Raw genomic sequence first — 14,006 nt, 5'->3', positions numbered from 1 at the left:
CAACAGACCATTTGGCCCATGCCTGTGTTTATGCTACACGCAAGCCTCCTCCAATCCCTCCTCTGAACATGACTGCTTTCTCCCTCCATGCATTTATCCAGCTTCCTCTGAAATGTATATGTTATTTACCTCAACTATTCAGTATTGGTGGTTTCACATTCTGGCAGCTTTATGGATTCCACACACACAACTTATTGGGTGGCTATCTTATTTGATGGTCCCTAGTTTTTATTTGTCCCACAAATGAAAATCGCTTCTCCCTGTCTATTTTGACAAACCTCTAACAGGTCATCTTTCAGCCTTTCTTTCCTCGAGTCAGAACCCTAATCTGTTTTGCCTTTTCTGATAAATAGACTGTCTCAGCCTGGAATTAGCTGTGTCAATTTACTGTACGCCTCCCCTGGTGTCCCGCTGAGCTTTTTATAATATGGGGTCCAGAACTGTGAACCAAAAATGGTCTTAAGCAAGGTTGACCATACCTGGAGTCATTGAGTCCAGAGCCATGGCCACCACTTCAGCAACAGCTTGCATTTATTTTCCACGTGGCATGTTTTGAATGAGATGTTAAAATGAGGCCTAGCCTGTTCAGGTGGGCATAAAATACCTTGTAGTACTGTTTAATGAAGAGCAGGGGAGTTCTGGTATCCGGGCCAACATGCACTCTTTAATCAAAAGCAGTATATCTGAGATTTTATTGCTTTTTCAGTGAGACGCTGCAGTGTACAAGTTGGCTGTTGCATTTGTCCACTTAACGTGCTGACATTCAGAAGTAATTCATTGGACACAAAGCATTCCCGAAGGCACTGAATCTTGAATCATGCTCAGGAAATGGTGTCATAGGCACCAATCTAGTACTTTGTCAAAGCAACCGTTCTTAATGTGCAACAGTGATGATTGACAGAGGGAAGTTGCAGTCCACGTTTGTCTTGTCTTCACCCAACAAGCGCACTTTGTGGCAGAATTCACTAGGTGGAGATCAGGAGTGAAAAATTCTTGCTTTTTAAAAAATCTGCCCATTGTCACCTGGTCAGAATCCTGAAATGTCAGTACGCTAACACAAAGACTACTCGCCAGAGAGAAGGCTGACCACACCTTCTCAGCAATTAGGGATTGGTAATAAACGCTTGGCAGTACCCACATGCCGAGAACAAACTTAAAAATAAACACACATGGAAGCTGCGGCCAATTGAGTTGCCTAATCAAAGCCACCCGGGTTGAGATTAGCAAATTGATTAGAATTAGTGACGTTTTGACTTGGTTAGCACTAGCTCAACCATTTATAGAGGACATTTCTTTTGAACACAAACTTAATTTTTCTTTGCTTGATAAATAAATGTGTGCGCAAAAATTACCTTTTAGTTGGGAGAGTGGCTGCTGGTGCTGCAAACTTTACCTTTAGTAACACGTAAAAGAATATTTGCCATATTGAAAAAAATGTGCAGTGTACTGTTTTCCTCTGTATGTCTTTGCTACATGAGTTTTGGTTAATGACAGGTTCAGTGGCCAGAAGTATTGAGTAGAAAGCGGACCACTCAACATGCGCATCTGTCTGATAGGTAGCATGAGGGAAAAAGCTTTTTTAGTTGTGTCTACTGTGGAATTGCTTACATTTGTGCAAAGAAATATTCACTTGCAATCTTTTTCATAACTGGGAAACAAATCCTGCAGCCTCGTTGCTGCATGCGTTCACATTGCTCCTCTTGTGAAAAGCGCAAAAATAATTTAAACTCTGAACATAACCATTGCTGGCAGCGTAGATTGAGAGAGAATCAAACTTGACGACGATTGTGACAGTGCATGTTAACTGATTTCACGCAGAGAAAGAAAGAAATAATTCTGATGTTCTGCTAATACAATTACTCTCATGGGATATGGACATCGCTGGCAAGGCTAACAATTCTTGCCTCTCCCTCAATTGCCCTTGAACTGGGTGACTTGCAGGACCATTTCACAGTATCGTTAAGAGTCAACCACATTGCTTGTGGATCTGGAGTCATTTGTAGGCCAGACCAGGTAAGGATGAAAGATTTCCTTCTGTAAAGGACACAAACCTCAGTTTGTTTTATTTCAAATACCTGTGGCTGGAAGCATTCTGTTGCATGCTGCATTGGTTTACAACCTTTGCAGGTAATAGAATGCACTCAGTTTTTCATGTGACACGTTCCTCATCTTCAGTTCACTCCTGGAGGGATATTGGGAGACAATTCTGTATTTGTCCTAAAGTTTGCTCCATTTGTTCGTCAGCATTGTTAAAATATAATGAGCAATATCATTGAACAATAGTCAAGCCATTATTTGTAGCATGAATTAGCAAAGTGCCAAGTCAACATTGAGTTCATAATTTACTAGTTTGTTTCAATAATGAGTTTCTCTCCTGTCTTGCACTTTAGGTTTTGTGCATGTGTCCCGTAACCCATAAGATCTTTATTCAAGTGGCTGTACTTCAGGCTTGAGCCTTAACTAGTGACTATTGATGGTCAGTTGGGACAGTAGAGGGCATTACATTCACACCCGACAGCTGCAGGGTATGCTGTTTTCAGTATTGCTCATTTGGTATGGTTAAATGTAAGGATCATAAGGGCGGCACGGTAGCACAGTGGTTAGCACTGCTGCTTCACAGCTTCAGGGACCTGGGTTCGATTCCCGGCTTGGGTCACTGTCTGTGTGGAGTTTGCACATTCTCCTCGTGTCTGCGTGGGTTTCCTCCGGGTGCTCCGGTTTCCTCCCACAGTCCAAAGATATGCGGGTTAGGTTGATTGGTCATGCTAAAATTACCCTTAGTGTCCTGAGATACGTAGGTTAGAGGGATTAGTGGGTAAATATGTTGGGATATGGGGGTAGGGCCTGGGTGGGATTGTGGTCGGTGCAGACTCGATGGGCCGAATGGCCTCTTTCTGTGCTGTAGGGTTTCTAAGATTTCTAAGATAACTTTTCTGCGGTCAATTGTAGTACTCAGCTGTGATCTAAACACAGGCATTTACCCGTGTTACGAGGTAGTATGTAGGGGGCTGTCTTTGCGGAATCACAATTGTTACAGCACAGGCGGGGGCCATTCAGCCCATTGTGCCTGCACTGGCTCTTCAAATGAGCAATGCACCTAGTGCTATTTCCATGCCTTCTCCCCATAACTGTTCATATTCTTCCTTTTCAGATAATCGAATTCCCTCTGGAATAGCTTAATTTTCATAGAATCTCTTCAGTGCAGGAGGCCATTCAGCCCATTGAGTCTGCACCGACCACAATCCCACCCAGGCCCTATCCCCATAACCCCATGCAATTTACCCTAGCTAATCCTCCTGAAACTAAGGGAAACAATTTAGCAAGGCCAAGCCACCTAACCCACACATCGGAGGAAACCCACGCAGACAAGCCGGGAATCGAACCCGGGTCCCTGTCGCTGTGAGGCAGCAGTGCTAACCACTGTGCCACCGTGCTATCAATTCAACCGGCTTCCACCACACCGATATTGGCAGTGCAGTCCAGATCTGAACCACTGGCTGCGTGAAAAACTCACTCCTCTTATCTCTATTGCTTCTTTTGACAATTACCTTAAAGCTGTGCGCTCTCTGTTCTCAATCCTTCCACCAATGGGAATGGTTTTTTCCCCATTATCCAGGTCCCTCATAATTCTGAACACCTCTCCCACTCTTCCCGTCTATCTCTACAAACTAATTAAAAGCAATTAAAAGCAAAATACTGTGGATGCTGGAAATCTGAAATAAAAGCAGGAAATGCTGGAAAAACCCAGCCGGTCTGGCAACATCTGTGGAGAGAGAATCAGGGTAAACGTTTTGAGTCCGTGAAGAAGTCATACGGATTCCAAACGTTAACTCTGTCTCTCTTCACACGCATGTTGCCAGGCCTGCTGAGGTTTTCCAGCATTTTCTGTTTCTACAAACTAGTTTTTGGAGGAGGCTTTTAGAAAACAAAATAACTTTTCACTTCTGTATCCGCCAGCTTAAAATTTGATCCTGGGGAACACAGAAGTGGAAAACCCTGAGTGCAATGTCTACAGTTGGACTTTGTCTTGGCTCAGTAAAGACCTGGCATATACCTTGTTTGGTTTCTGACCTGGAGGGGGGAAGCCCAGCATTGGGGGAAGGGAAGGAGGCAGCTCATTCAGGATTCCATGAGACAGAGCTGCAGTGTCTGCTGTCCTAAATTTACACATGCCCATTGGACAATAAAGTTGTTGAGGCCCATTGGACAATAAAGTTGTTGGCTCTGCTGGGACCAAGTAGCTGCTGCCTCCAGAGGAGGAAGTGACAGAGAATTCCAAACAAAAAAAATGGAAGTTGGTGATTGACATTTCACATTCTGAGACCCCTAGAATTTTGGTAAGAAAATTTCAAATGTAATTCGTCCCATTTTAGTGGGAAAGTAAAGTAATTTACAGGATTGTTGCAACTAATGTACAAGTTTTTGCACTTCACTGCTTTCATAGAATCGTAGAACCCTTACAGTGCAGAAGGAGGCCATTCGACCCATCGAGTCTGTACCGACCATAATCCCACCCAGGCCCTATTCCTATTACCCTCATTTACCCTACTAATCCCCCTGACACTCGGGTCAATTTAGCATGGCCAATCGACCTAACCCGCACATCTTTGGACTGTGGGAGGAAACCGGAGCACCCGGAGGAAACCCACACAGACACGGGGAGGACGTGCAGAATCCGCACGGTCAGTGACCCGAGGCTGGAATTGAACCCGGGTCCCTGGCGCTGTGAGGCAGCAGTGCTAACCACAGTGCCGCCCAGTATCGTTTAAATAGTGTTGAGGCATTTTAATTTCCAAGTCACTCACTGAAGTTCAACTGAGCATTTTTGATGTTTTATACTTTAAAAAAAACTTATCTGTGGAAAGCACCAGATGGCAAGGATATCACTGAATATTTTGGAAGATATGTTTATATCAGCATTGTCGAAGGTTCAGTGTGTTAGTGTTTTCATGCTGTAACATGGAGGTGGGAGGCAGCTGAGAATTAAAATACATATGCATGGAGTGTCTTCAAACACTGAAGTACTAAGTTATTTTACATAAGAACATAAGAAATAGGAGCAGGAGTAGGCCATCTAGCCCCTCGAGCCTGCCCCGCCATTCAATAAGATCATGGCTGATCTGACGTGGATCAGTACCACTTACCCGCCTGATCCCCATAACCCTTAATTCCCTTACCGCTCAGGAATCCATCCATCTGCGCTTTAAACATATTCAGCGAGGTAGCCTCCACCACCTCAGTGGGCAGAGAATTCCAGAGATTCACCACCCTCTGGGAGAAGAAGTTCCTCCTCAACTCTGTCTTAAACCGACCCCCCTTTATTTTGAGGCTGTGTCCTCTAGTTTTAACTTCCTTACTAAGTGGAAAGAATCTCTCTGCCTCCACCCTATCCAGCCCCCGCATTATCTTATAAGTCTCCATAAGATCCCCCCTCATCCTTCTAAACTCCAACGAGTACAAACCCAATCTCCTCAGCCTCTCCTCATAATCCAAACCCCTCATCTCCGGTATCAACCTGGTGAACCTTCTCTGCCCTCCCTCCAATGCCAATATATCCTTCCTCATATAAGGGGACCAATACTGCACACAGTATTCCAGCTGCGGCCTCACCAATGCCCTGTACAGGTGCATCAAGACATCCCTGCTTTTATATTCTATCCCCCTCGCAATATAGGCCAACATCCCATTTGCCTTCTTGATCACCTGTTGTACCTGCAGACTGGGCTTTTGCGTCTCATTTTGTTTTATTTTAAACTGGTCATCTGTCACTTCAGTTTTAATTCACTTGAGACTTGTACTCATCTATTTTTCTCAACTTACCTAAAAACACTTTGGTTGCACATTGCCTGTCATCTCAGTTTCAAGGTATGTAGAGAATTCCTTAAGGTAAAGGTTTGTTTTCCTTCTAGTTTTTCTAAGCAGTTTTCTTTCTGCTCCCATTCTTTCCGAAAGGCCTTGGCTATAAAATTGGGATGCGATTCAATCTTTGGGGCTTGGGTTTGAGTTGGCTTTCACTTGACGTTCAAGCATGTGCATTTCTTCCGTACATTTCATGCTGCTGAACTGGAGCAGGAATCCCGCCAATTCCCACCTCCTCATCCCAATCCATTGACACTGAACCACTTGTGCCCTGTGCTGGGACTGGCAAAATCCCGGACTTGGGATCAAACCTAGGGCTTCCCGGGTCTAGCTATTCATCAATATTGTTATCCATTTAAAATTAGCATAGTTGGTGCCTAAAATTAATACTTTTTGTTCACAAACATTAAAATGAAGAGTAAATTTCAAACGTTTGGGGAGAAAAGAAAAAACTAAAAAGCATAGACAGAGGGTAGGAGAATGGAACTAAGTGGGTGATCTTTGTCACCTCCGGGCATCACTATCCCATCGCTTCCTTTTTTTTTCATTCATGTGACATGGGCGTCGCTGGCTGACCAGTGTTTATTGCTCACTCCTAGTTGCCCTTGAAGCTGAGTGGCTTGCTAGGCCATTTCAGAGGGCAGTTGAGAGTCAACCACATTGCTGTGGCTCTGGAATCATGTAGGCCAGACCAGGTAAGGACGGCAGATTTCCTTTCCTCAAGGACGTTGGTGAACCAGATGGATTTTCCCCAGCTGTCGACAATGGTTTCGTGGTCATCAGTAGATTCTTAACTCTAGATATTTTTTATTGACTGGCCTCCTCCCATATCCCCCATCTAGAGTCCTGAAAACATCAGTTCATTTGAAACTCTCTTTGCTGTATCATACCCTGCACATTGTTCCGGACTGTCCTTGCTGGCCATCAGCTTTGCTTCTCCAGTGTCTCGAATTATAAAATTCTCATCCCTGTGCTTTGTTCTCTTCCAGGCCCTGCTCCTCACTTGTCTCTAGTGCCCTCCTGCCTTAGTTAGAACTCCCTCCTTATAGACAGACCTTCCTTAACTCCTGTTTTGCATCCATCACTTAACTTGGCTGTTGCACCACCTTTGGGCTTCTCTTTCTAAACCATTCGAGCCCTCCATCTCCCTCTTTAAGACCCTTCTTAAAGCCCACCTCTTTAACCAGCCTTTGGTCTCCTTTGGGTTGGTACTCATTCTTGTCATGTTGTGTCATAAGAAATGTGGTTGTTTATTTCCTTATGTCAAAGGTGTTCTAAATGTGCAAGTTATAGATATTTCGTACTGTAAAATTCAAATTTGAGAACTAATTTTTGAGGTGTTGAGATTGAAATTAAAATTATATCCATGCTGAAAGCAATTGTGACCAATGTCTACAATTAGATTGCGAATCCAGCTTGGTTACTGGACTAGACCATGAAAGCAGCAGGGTTGTAAGAAATCCCACTGGTTCACTGATGTCCTGTGGGAAAGGAAATCTGGTCTACCCATTGTCTTTTAATGCCTTCTGAAATGTATTTGCAAGTGACTTGGTTAAAAAGCAATTGCTGCCTTGGAATTCCCTAGCTAACGTCATTATGGGAGGAGTACCATCACCACTGGGACTGCAGTGGTTTGGGAGCGCTCATTGTCACCACCTCTGGAAGACTAGGGATGGGCAAATGCAGTGTCGCCAATTTTGTAGTAACAGATTTGTAAAAAAATCATGGCACAAATGTTGGAAATGTTGTAGCCTTATCCTTTGACTAGAATTAAGGACAAGAGATCATACTAAATTGGTCATTTTTGTTCAGAAGGCTATAAAAATAAAACTAAACCATTGAAAAAACTAAAAGGAAAAATTATTTCTAAGAATTAAACTGCTACTCACTGGATAAGCATGTCCAACCATTGAGACACCAAAGCTTTTTTCTTCATGGCTCGTGTGTATTCCAGAACAGTTCAGAAGGAGGCCCTTGGACCTCTTGCCTGTATCGCCAGAGCAATGCAAAAATTAATCGCAGTGTCTCGCTCTCTATTTTCCTCTGCTTCTAATATTTATTTTTCCTGTAAAGGATGCAATGGCTTCTGCCGAAACCACTTCCTGTTTCAAAATATTCCGTCTTCAGCAGCCTTCTGTGTAAATAAATGTGTCTCAGTAGAAACTCATAATCATTAGTGACGACTTTTTAAAAGAGAAACAGGACTTTAAAAAAAATTCCTTTACTGTAGCAGCACTTTTGCATTCTATTTTCATGTGTTTTTTCCAGAGAGCTCTACAAGCAGAATATCAAAGGAGTAAACTCGACTAAGTAGCCAAGAACTCCGTAACCCCAGGGAAAAATGTGGATTGAACTGAGTCATTTCACAGAACTGAATGATTAGTTGATCCACCAGACTCTGCAGAGGGTTGATGCTGGAGAAACAAGTATTACTGGAGCAGCTTGCAGACTGTGAAGTCTGGGCTTATTTTCTTCAGCTGGATATGAAATGAATAAACAGTCATTTAACGTACTGTTTCCTTTTGTTAGGAACGGGGTTCTTTTGGATCAGAATTTTGTAGTATATTGTGGTCTGTTTGTTTCTCAAAAGTGTGTTATGCTGAGTTAGGACTCGATTTGGCCATAATTTTGTTGCATGAGGTAGCGGGGGTCTAAATGGTCTACTGGTCCTATGTTTCCTCTGTTGTTCCACACTAACAGATTTTCAGCGCAAGTGATGTATATGCATTGCTTTTGATCTTTTCCCTGGAATCTTGGTTATGTCTTCCCTATCTCTGCAGCAAATCTTCCTTATTCAACCTTATGCGTCTTCATTTCTGAATTCCCGTCCACATTTTCTCCATTGCTCCTTCATCTGGTTTGTGCCTTGGGCTTTTTTTTTAAATTCTGAGGTTAAATAATTTAGTTGACTTGAGTGTCCCTAGGTGAAGGCAGGGAAAAGTGCCAGGATTCTTGCCACTAATTGATATTGAATAACTTGTGCAGAAAGTGTGTACTTTACCTCAGTTGAAAACAGGATTGGGCTCACCTGTGATGCCTTAATATGCCACTGACTCTCATTGCCTAGGTTGACAGAGGAATTCGTCCTCTAAATCTCTCTAGCTTGCTTTCTTTGACCACGTTTTTAGGAACCCTTACAGGGAGACCACCATAACAGAGGAAAACAATACATGAGGAAGAGAGGTTGTTTGCCTTTCAACTAATGTGTAAAAGACATAATTTTGTTTCTTTTCCACTCAGTCCAAGACCGCCATTTTTTACAGAAATAGTCATATATGATGAACACTGCTCAATTGTGTCTGGATGCACCCGTTTGTTTGCTACTTGTCTGTATCATGAAGCCTAGGCCAACTCTTTGGGGGATTTATTCTTTGGACGGGTCTTGGGGATCTATTCAGTGATATTAACTGCTGCTAATCATGTATAGTCTCAATAAGGATGGCGGTCTTGGACTGCGTGGAAATAAACAAAATTGTGTTTTTTACACACTAGTTGAAAGGCAAAACAACCTCTCTTCCTCATGTAGTGTTTTCCTCTGTCATGGGGGGGTCTCCCTGTCAAACTACTGATGTACGTGAATATATAACATTGTGTATTTAACTCTCTTGACAGCTTACTACCGTTAGCCAGTATAAAGTCAGAGGTGTCGATTTCCATTCTTGACATGCTGTGTTATGTAATCTTGAGGCCCAATTGATTGATAATTGATCTTGGCTACCCTAAGTTAGGGTGAAGAAATCAGCTGGAATTCCCGCACTTGGTTTGTTATTTGCTGATCACTGTTGGGAACTGCACTTTGAAGTTGTTAAATGAAACTCATTGCCAGACCACACTGACCCAAAATGGCCACTCAACTGAGATGCTGGAGGATACCCTCCAGCAAGTGTGGCGCCTCATCAGAAATCAGTACCTTCAGGGGATTTGGCATAAGAAATTGGGTTTATAAAATAGGTACACTAATTTTGTGTAAATACTGAGTAGGAAAAGTCCAATTGACAATCAAGGTATTCCAACTTAGTTGAAAGCAAGTTTCCCCCATAAACAATTTGGATATATTGTTCTGTCATTCTGGCGGAGGTTATTTATGAACAGAGATTTAATACTTTTTCATTCGCCACCAAAAATATTGGTGACTTTATAATTTTTTAAAAGAGGGATTATAATGGCTTATCGAGTGAACATTAATATAGCTGTATATTCAGCTGGATCAGAGCTGTAGAGGCAGGAGCACTTTTATATATAAAAAAAATCAGATGCAGTGGTTATTTGAACTTGCTGTCTTTCAAGTGGGTCCTTTTCTGAGGGACCTGTGAAATAAGCTTGAGCAAATCAGTATGTTTAAGATGCTTATTTGAGATGAAGGGAAAAACTTGACTATTTTTTTCTGGTGCGGATTTAATACATGCAGTAAGGCATGCAATGTATATAACGTTTAATTAGATAGACTTGTTGGACTTGTGTAAATACTGGCAAGTTTGTTTGCTTAATGGTTTTCTACCTCATTGAGAAAAGCAAGGAACTTTGGCCTGATCTGACATTTTCTTTAGATTATCAGACAGGTTACGCAAAGGGTGTCTGGAATTCGCTGCCCAAGTTGATGGTGGAGGCAGAGACCCTAAACTCTTTTCATAAAGTGCCTGCATCTGCACCTTAAGTGCTACAAGCTACAGGGCTATGGGCTGGGTGCAGGAAGGTGGGATTAGAAAGGGCCTGTGCGTTTTCGGGCTGGCATGGACAAGAAAGGCCGAATGGCGGCCTCCTGTGCTGTAACTTGCCACTGGTTGTGTGCCAAGTGAGGGCTGGTTGCAGCGAATAGCTGAAGAGACAGCAATCTCAAGTTTTGACTGAATTGCAAGTGCAGGTAGATTGTGCCTGTAACTGGCTTTGGGGATTGAAATGCTACTGCTTTGATAACCGAATAGATGAATGAACGATGGTCAAGTCCTGTTTTTCCCCCCCCCCCACATTATGGCGTCTAATTTCATGATACAAGTAGTTGCTTTTCATTGAAATGAAGTTGTGAATCTTGAGAACTTAAGATGCTGTTTGTGATTCCAAGCAGGCGTATTTCAAATTCAGTATAATAATATCTTGTGTACTGTGAGGTGTTGCAGCAACAGTAGGATCTGAGCCAGATAAAACAGATCTAATGTTAATGAAGGAAGCCACTCATTTATGTTTGGACAGCATTTAGCACCGCTTTGAAAATGTATTTTTATTTCGGCCAAGTTTTTGCTTATCCTCCTGTGGGGATTTGGATATGTTGCTGCTTGATGTGGTATGTCAGGTACATGCCCGTGTCTCACACAAATGGCCCCCCGTGTGGGTGGTTCCTTATGGTGAATGTCTCTAGGTGTTTCTAGAAATGTGGAGGTGGGATTTGCAGTGAAATTAAGTCAAATCTAATACTAGTCACACCTGAAGTACTCGGTCAGTAAGCTCGAGTAGGGAATGGATAGTGATTGTTATTGACAGGTTTGACAAACCTCTTGTTATCCCACTCCCAGAAATCAAACCAGGTTTGCTGAGCCCAGTTGGTAGTATTATCTCCGGCTTTGCCAACTGAGCTATCAGGGAAATCGTGATTTCTTCACCTGTATATTAACAACAGCGCTTTTATATCTGGCTTTTGCACCGATAGATTGGAGTCGGTGTAAAATCGGTGATTCCAGTGGGTGAAAATTGAATGCAAGCATTTGTTAATAACCATGTAAACTGTTGGATTTGTTTCTTTAATTCCATTTGCAAGTAAATCCGATCAAACTCGTTCTTTCAATCAAGTGGCCCATTAATCATTGGGGAATATTGAGGAAGTATTGAGGAAGCGGGGGGGGGGGCTGCAGAAGGACTTGGACAGATTAGGAGAGTGGGCAAAGAAGTGGCAGATGGAATATAATGTGGAAAAGTGTGAGGTTATGCACTTTGGAAGGAGGGATGGAGGCATAGACTATTGTTTAAATGGGAAAATGCTTAGGAAATCAAAAGCACAAAGGGACTTTGGGAGTCATTGTCCAAGCTTCTCAAGGTTAACGTGCAGGTTCAGTCAGCAGTTAGGAAGGCAAATGCAATATTAGCATTCGTGTCGAGAGGGCTAGAATACAAGAGCAGGGGTGTACTTATGAGGCTGTATAAGGTTCTGGTCAGATCCCATTTGGAGTATTGTGAGCAGTTTTGGACCCATATCTAAGGAAGGATGTGCTGGCCTTGGAGGGGGTCCAGAGGAGGTTCACAAGAATGATCCCTGGAATGAAGAGCTTGTTGTATGAAGAACGGTTGAGGACTCTGGGTCTGTACTCGTCGGAGTTCAGAAGATGAGGGGGGACCTTATTGAAACTTACAGGATACTACGAGGCCTGGATAGAGTGGACGTGGAGTGGATGTTTCCACTAGTGGGAAAAACGAGAACCAGAGGGCATAACCTCAGACTAAAAGGACGATCCTTTAAAACAGAGATGAGGAGGAATTTCTTCAGCCAGAGAGTGGTGAATCTGTGGAACTCTTTGCCACAGAAGGCTGTGGAGGCCAAGTCTTTAAGACACAGATAGATAGATTCATGCTTAATAAGGGGATCAGGGGTTATGGGGAAAAGGCAGGAGAATGGAGATGAGAAGAAAATCAGGCATGAATGAATGGCAGAGCAGACTCGATGGGCTGAGTGGCCTAATTCTGCTCCTATGTCTTAAAGTCTAATCGTCTTAAATGCCCGATTAGGAACTTGGGCTTCTTTTCTGGTCAGATAGTTGAGAATTCATGAAAGAAACATGGTACATTGTGATTGAGTTATCTAGCTATGCGTTTTCTCTGTTTGCACTGGTCTTCAAAGAAAACAACTGCTGGATGTCCTGGATTGATTATACTATGAAATTCTTGCTAAACATGTTACCAATGCATTGATACAAAGAGAAATTTAGCTTACATTGTGGCCGTCAATTGTAGGAGCCAGTGACTGAAGAACATGATGAAAATGCCCACCATTTTGAGTCTTATTTACTCCAGTCAGAATGTTGCTAATGGTGCCAATTCCCTCAGAGTGCGTTTTTCAGGTCGACTTAATCAGTATTGGGATGCATTGACACTTCAGGGCAAAGAACTCTCTTTTGTTCACTGATGTGCTCCTCGGCACTCACTTATTCCCAATCTTCTAGGGTTGATGAAAAGTTGAGAGGGCAGCCTACTGTTTACTGAGAGGAAGTCACCAATCATGAAATAGAATAGAATAGAAACCCTACAGTGCAGAAGGAGGCCATTCGGCCCATCGAGTCTGCACCGACCACAATCCCACCCAGGCCCTACCCCCACATATTTACCCGCTAGTCCCTGTAACCTACGCATCAGGACTCTAAGGGGCAATTTTTAACCTGGCCAATCAACCTAACCCGCACATCTTTGGACTGTGGGAGGAAACCGGAGCACCCGGAGGAAACCCACGCAGACACGAGGAGAATGTGCAAACTCCACACAGACAGTGGCCCGAGCTGGGAATCGAACCCGGGACCCTGGAGCTGTGAAGCAGCAGTGCTAACCACTATGCTATCATGCTTTCCTATTTGGAAAAACTCTTGAGTGCACACCCGCATCCTAAACTCAATCCCTGATCTGTGCTGGGTTGGCCAAGTCTGGTGGTAGAGTCACCACAATTCGCCTCTGCTCTCTTGAGGTAGGAAGAAGAAAATGGGAAATTGGCCAAGGCCCTGCTGTGGCTGCTGCCCCCGTCCAGTGACCACTGTGGGAAGTGTGTGCACGTTGGTGTAGATGCTGGATGCTATCTAGTTCTTGAGTTTGCTGTGGCATGTGATGTCTTGTCATTAAATAGCCTGCCTACACAGTATAAATTTGCACGTGGAGTAGAAGAGGGAATTTGATTCCCATAACACTGCCCCCTCTAAAGGTATTAACTCAGTGAGGGGGGGTGTGGATTAACTTGTCAGAAAAGGGCGAACTATCGCAAACATTGGAACACCAGTGAGCAAGCGATTGCATGCAAAGGACTCCACTTTGCTTAGACCCTTGTTACCCACTCTCTGCTGCTTGTGGAGGTACTGGTGTCAAACCAGTAAAGCACGAGAGAGACATTGCTTGAAAATGAGTGGTATGTGACTGCTACTAAACTTCACTCATTTAAAAAAAAAAATCATTAGACCTATTGC

At 43.3% G+C, this 14,006-nt stretch overlaps 1 protein-coding gene across 18 annotated transcripts in view; it reads left to right on the top strand.

The window, feature by feature from the left end:
• Positions 1–14,006, top strand: part of LOC144509409 (pumilio homolog 1-like) — a 140,923-nt gene that overhangs the window by 38,541 nt on the left and 88,376 nt on the right. The gene's annotated exons all lie outside the window — the stretch shown is intronic.

Source organism: Mustelus asterias, chromosome 21 (assembly GCF_964213995.1).
Source record: "Mustelus asterias chromosome 21, sMusAst1.hap1.1, whole genome shotgun sequence".
Taxonomy (NCBI): domain Eukaryota; kingdom Metazoa; phylum Chordata; class Chondrichthyes; order Carcharhiniformes; family Triakidae; genus Mustelus; species Mustelus asterias.
The sequence above is the reverse complement of the archived record's forward strand: the minus strand, read 5'-3'. Positions and strand labels throughout refer to the sequence as shown.